The 6,708-nt window shown below is 37.1% G+C and overlaps 1 protein-coding gene across 1 annotated transcript in view; it reads right to left on the bottom strand.

Annotated features, from left to right (window-relative positions):
* Nucleotides 1-6,708, bottom strand: part of LOC110052930 (sacsin-like) — an 80,591-nt gene that overhangs the window by 48,483 nt on the left and 25,400 nt on the right. The gene's annotated exons all lie outside the window — the stretch shown is intronic.

A 6,708-nucleotide genomic window follows, 5' to 3' on the forward strand; every position in this document is an offset into this window, starting at 1 on the left:
AATAGTATATGTATTAAAGAAAAGAGATGGATTATTGTAGAGTAGCACAAGCAGTGCATATCTTGTAGATCAGCTATTTCTATTGTCTTTTTGTGGTAAGTAAGATTCTCTTGTAAATTTGTTATCACCCATAAACCTTTTTCATAACAGTTTTTATTGGCCCTTTACAGTGCCAAGATGGTAATCAAAGGCAGTTTAGCCATCCAGAGGTACTCATATCCTCAGATCTCACTTCTCCAATGGGGAGGAGACCCTGGAGGAGGCCGTGGAGGAGGCCAGACAGGAAAAATGCAATAAATTCAAATTCCCTCCTATGCATTTATTTGTAAATTAGTTCTTACTGAACACATAATAGATATAAATCATCTCCTTCACCTATAAGAACAATGAGGTTGAAATTTGCAAAATTTTAAGAATACTGCAAAGAATAAACCTAAGGCTTAGGCTGAAAAGAACATAATTTTGTGCGTTGAAAATTCGTAATTACAATACAGTTATGTTTCTAACCCTAACCTAAACCGTATTAAATTCTTCATTTCTCTAAACAGCAAAACTAGCCAAAAAGCAATGAAAACAGCACTAGCCAAATGTGCAATGCTAATAACATTTCTGCAAGAAGTTAGTGTGCATTGTTTTGAGAAGTCTTTAATGTCTGCTGGCTGGCTCAAAAATTGCTTTAATAACACCATCCAGACACCAAAAACATTTGACAACAGAAATGTCACAACCTGTAAGGTTTTTATTCTGTTCATTGACTGATCCAGACTCTAAGTGATTGTAGAAAACACGTGCGTATCTATTTATGGTAAATATTATCCCTTAACACATGATGTGTTAATCAATAACCACACTAAAGAATATTCACAAGAATATTTTTAACCTAAAATCGGCAGAATAAAATTATTCAGCCTCAGCAGAAAAAATCAATATGTATTATTTTTATCGAATTTTAAATCTAAAACTTTACTGACCCTTGTTTTTTTGCTACGGAAAATCGTTTCTATTTTCTTGTGTCTGGAAACGTATTCCTTAAAAATAGACTTTCCGTCTGTTTTAGGTTTAGGCTTATTTCAAATTTTTTATTTCAAATACACTCTTTTCAGTTCTAATAATATAAACATAAACAAACGCCTCAAACTCTCTCATCCCGGCCCTTAGCTCTACTTTGTTTCCGTACGCAGAAAATCCAATTGTGCATGAATATTGGACAGCAAAAACAGCATATAAGGCCGCTTGTGGCGAGCCGCAGCTCGCTAGCTGTCGGAATAACTGTATTATACTTCATAATGCTCGTTATGTACCGTATTTTCCCGAGCTTATTTCCATTTGATGGTATAGGTTACATCTTTTAAATTAAAATCTAACGCAAAAGATTCACCTTCCGAATCGTTAACAGCAGTCCGATTCAACATCACCTGAAATGAACTGCAATACAACCTCCTATAAGCTCTCTAAGCTCTTTCTCATTCATATAAACACTCGCCACGTCCGCCATATTTCTTTAGGATGTATTTAAACCAATCAGCCTGTTCGTGTGAATGGGCCAATCAGCAAGGGTGTTAGTTCAGAGCTGCCAAGGGTCTTCTCCCGACAAGCCGCCATTTTGAAACTCGTCGAGGAGAAGACCCTGAGGACGAGCCCCGGGTAAGAAATTTGGCCGAGCGAGACTAAGTTCTTGGGAAAAAAACATGGCGGACTTCCGTAGGCGGAAAGCGTCTGTAAAGTTTTGTAAACGTTTTGCTTGCTTCGCGTTCAAAAATCTAAAGGAAAGTTCCAGTTGCCCTACATCTAAATTCTGAACATTTTGCGAGAGCGGGGATGAATACTGCACTGTAAACCTGTGAGCGGGAACAATGTGGATGCAATGTGGATGCTAGGAAGCAATGTGGCATGGATGTTTATTACAGTGTGAGCTAGATTGCGGTCATCACGGTGTAATATTCCATTGGAGCATTTTTTCAGTGTGTGTAGTGGTCTTATATCGACGGGATAAACCGAAGTATTTCTGTATTCCTGGACTCCGTGTTGGTAAGGGTTACCTTTTTGAACAGCTTCGTGACCCTTCTATTTGCACTTTTAACTCTGTCAGTTAATTAAAATTAAAATTAACGGACAGAGTTATACGGAGTTATAGCACGTTTCATAGTGAGAACAGTAGGGCGCTTTTCTGTGACGTTAAGCTTGAGGATTTTGCCTCTCACCGAACAACTTATTACTACAAGAGGTCTGTTTCAGTTTCAGACAAAGCATCTCAGTGGCATTATTTATCAAAGTGAATATTGGATAGGTCCCTCGGCAGAATTGAGAATCATCACCATCTCTTTCGTCCATAGTTGACACTCATAATTCATGTTTTTGATTCTTCATAATCATCCTCAGACTCTTGTTTTGATCTTGTAGATATTAATCTGCCCAATCAAGTAGTTGTGATAGAGATTGTCCAGGAAGTTTGACTTTACTATCTCATTTTGTTGCCCTTTTTGTAGTCCCTGGCACTGTTCTTTTTTTTTTTTTTTTTTTTGCTGCCTCTGAAACAGTTTTCAAACAGTTCATGCTCCCCTATGGCACCAAGAATTGCCATTTGAGACAAGTATTGTTAAAGGCTGCATTCATCTGACTTTATTTTAGCCTTCCTTGTCTTATTTAACTGTCCTTTCATTACAGGAACTAGCTGCTGATAGCAAACACTTTAGGCCAAATCAGATGTGTTTAAATCCTTACTCATCTCTTTGCCTTAGAGGAATAAAACAAACATCCCTTGCACTTGATATAACTTCTTGTTATTCTCCACAGCCGTGGAGCGAAGTATCAAAATTGGCCTATTTCGCCCTTGTGGAGGTTCTGTTGACTCAGGTTTGTCCAAGCTAAAGTCAGTTTTCTGGATAAATGACCATTTTGCCTGTCTACCTCATAACTAACTAGCACACACATACAGGTAACATGGCTCATTTGCCTTTCCCTTTCCAGATGAGTGTATGGCAGCCGTATTTTGATTTCCAGAAGTATGACAGAGTTTTCTTCCACTCAAGGATAACAAAGCATGTTATTTTAGTAATCATAATTAACAAGTACATATTGTGGTATGTTGAATTCAGAGAGAAAGCGAAAATTACTATTTTTGATTTTGGCTTTGCGTACATGTTTAAAACCGACGTGGGGTAATTTAGTCAGTTTATGAAAGAAATGCGAAACAGCAAAGATACTACAAAGCTAGTTGCCATGATAACAACCAGCAAAACCATCTATTTGCATTCTAATTACTCTATCTCATTTCTATGAGCATAGTTAATAGAGAGAAATGGTTAGGAAACATTGGTAACGTTCTGTGTTGTATGTTTTTGTTGGCTATTTTGGGGGATTGACCCTGCACAAAACCTGGCAAAATACAAAAGGTGGTTATGTGTGCTCATACAACTAACCAACAGAAGCATTGTGATAATGTAATCCATGCATAGTCTATGAACATAAAACAAAAGATGTGCCGGGTCAGGGACCTTCCAACATAAATCTTAGTCTGTTTGTGTGCTTCGTTTATGTTACCGGCCTTCCTAACCACTTCCCTCTATTAACTATGCTATGAAGGGATGATTCTGCCAACAAAACATTATTGTGTACTAAAATCTATTTGAAGAAATACTTTACAGGTATGACAGCCCCCAGGGAAACACTCTAATTGCATTCCGCTAACTCTGTTTCATTTGGATAGGAAAAATTGTCTGAACCAACCTTTTGTGTGTAACTGGATCTCACACACGTGTTGGCAAAGAAGTATAACTAAATGACGCCAAGATATAGGGCTTGATTTAGGAATGACTTCGTTGTAAGATTAATCATGTTAGAAAGAGAAATATAGAAAACTCAACTTAATTGCGTTAGGAAAGAAAGACAAGAAGACACTGATCTAGCCAAGGGCGAATTTTAGCAGGAACTAGCAAAAGCCTTTGTCGTTATACTCGTCGGTGTTACAAACAGGAATCAGTCAATCTTGTTAAAATTAGGTGAATAGAACCACTTTTCAGATAAATTTGAATGCCTTATAGCTGGCACAAGATACTGATTCATGCATTACTTCATAATAAAAAACAGAAGAAAAGATATTGAAAGGCCTAAAAGAATTTGAGGTCATTGTTAGAATTTGTGAATATCGGCTATCCTAAAGATCCTCCCTTTTCCTCCTTTGATTGGTTATGTTGAAAAATTTGAAAAAAATGGTGTTGATGGTGATGATGGCTTAAATACTACAGATATTTCATTTTTTTTTTTTTTTTTTGTCTTGCCAGTCGGTTGGTAGCACACAGTATTTGTACTCTCAGTTCTCCTGTAGTTCCAAAAGGAGATTCACAAACCAAAAAATAGCTAGATAACTTAACAGAAACAAGTGGTCAGTGGGCGAGGAGCACTTCGTCTAAGAAAACTACTTTGCGAATTAATTCGATTGAGATACGTTGTTCCTTTCTCAAAAAAGTCCCTTGTCAATCATATGCGATAGACGTTTTAATGTTATTTCAACCTGCAGCAGAAAAGAACCTTAGATCATTTAACTTGTGACCTATTGTACACATTTGAGAATATTCATGTTCTCTTTTTCCTCTTTAAAGCAAGATCAAACCAAGGGACAGTGCTTCACAAAAAGTGTTAATATGGACGACAGCTGCTACGTTGGTTTGATACAAGGTGTGATAGCCTAGACTCAATCATATTCAGAACTGCCACGTTATCAAAGTTTCTAGACAAATTAATCTGTGAGGAAAGGAGTGGTATGGAGGGCAAATAGAGAATACTTTAGGTTCTGATTGCACGGTTTTCTTTTCAGGTTATAACTGACAGCTGTCAATATCTTGTTATTGTACTAGCTATAAAATGAAATTTTCCGTTTCAATATTGCTAAAGAACTGAAATAAGGAAAAAAAGTAAGGAGGAACATTATTTGCATTATGCTGAGTCCCTTCGAAAAAGCTGGAAATTTCAAGTGTTTCACTCACTGGTTCTTTCAGTAGACTTTTTCAGTAATATAATAGGAAGGACATTACAGAAGAGCAGCCTGTACGAGCGCAATACATTTTTAGACCTGAACTAGTTCAGTTCACTTTTGTCATGGTTCCCCGGGGTAATCAGCAAGTGGACGTGAACTACGGCATTGAGGTACCTCTCCCCTGAGCTATTCTAGACGGACGTTGTGTTTCTTTCAAAAGAACAAGCAGTCATACCCTCTCCTTGGGGTTTTTGTTATGTTGAGGCACACAAGAATAAATTTACATTGAGAAGAGATAGCGCTGTGCTTGCTCTGTGAGATGGCCATATTTTGCAGCCCCCATTTTTGTCATATGACGTCAAACGACATCATTTGATTTGCCATCTTGAATCCATCATCTTGGATCGCTATTTTCTTAACAAGTCGAAAAATACCGGAAATTGATAAAAAATCAAACCTTCCCCCCACCCGCTGGTACGTCCGAGGGTTATATATATATAGCTGGGAGGGGCAACCTATATTTGTTTAGATAATTGCGAGATTATCCTTTATTGTTCAAGCTTCAAACCTAGCCATACAACTAAACGAGAGTCACTATACAACATTTTTCTCCATCTGAACCAGGCCTCAGGCCTGAAGCACGTGGCTTTCAATTGAGAATTATGTAACAGATACTATTAATGTCAAATTGTGAATGATTAATAATTACAGACTTAATAGAAAACTCTTTGTGATGGTTTCGGTCTATAAACAAACTAAAGAGCGTAAAGTAATATTACTTTAACCCCAAAAAGTGAAGTGCCATGAATTTCAAAACAAATAATGTTCAACGGCTTAAGCCTTTTGTCAGTTGGCAGTAAATCTGACTACAAATGTCAGTTAAGGTTTTCGAGTATTATCAGTTGTCAGTTATTTATTTTTGGTTTTGTTTTTGCCTTTTGTCAGTTGTCAAAGAAACCCATCCAGACCCTCACTACCATGCACGTCTCTCAATAGGCTACTTTTGATATATTAAAATTCTGCTTGATATTGAGGTCTAGAGGACACAAACAAAAGAAATAAATAAACATGGCATTCAAATTACGTTATCTCCTCTAGGCCTCACTGCCATGCTTAATTTTAATATATCGAAAGTGGTCTATTAGGCACATCGTATAAAGAAGATATTTAGTCAATCCCTCTCACCCCATCCACCTCACCGGCCCCATCATTCCCCCATCACGATAAACATTTTGGCCACTTTTTTTCGAAACCGAGCAAGAGTATCAATTAAATGAATTGTTTTAGTTTTCGTTTTTCTTTCGAATTACTGAAGCTTTGTACATGGACTATTTGCTTGGTACAAAGACTTTTAAGGTGGCTTAAAACAGTTCCCAGCACTTAGATTTTGAGGGCTTGTTATTACCTCTCTTCATCACTTGATGCTACAATCATGGTATCAAAAAACTGCCCAATCATTAGTGAACACGTTATCATTTTTGTGGCACAATAGGTTACACATAGGGTTCAGAGCCACCTTAAATTGTCAAAACTTTAAGGTGGCTCTGAACCCTATGTACTGAATTTTTTTAAGCTTTAACAAATGTTGCATCTTATCATGCCCATTAAATTTTTTAATATAAAAAATTTCAGCCTGCCGTCTTTGAATTATAAGTCCCTAAAGCTGTAATTAAGGGTGTTCTTCACAGGTCATACTATTGCTATGGTAACCTATTTTGTCATGAAAATGATAACAA

Source organism: Orbicella faveolata, unplaced genomic scaffold, assembly GCF_042242905.1.
Source record: "Orbicella faveolata isolate gen_17 unplaced genomic scaffold, um_ofav_v1 contig_13, whole genome shotgun sequence".
NCBI classification, from domain to species: Eukaryota; Metazoa; Cnidaria; class Anthozoa; order Scleractinia; family Merulinidae; genus Orbicella; species Orbicella faveolata.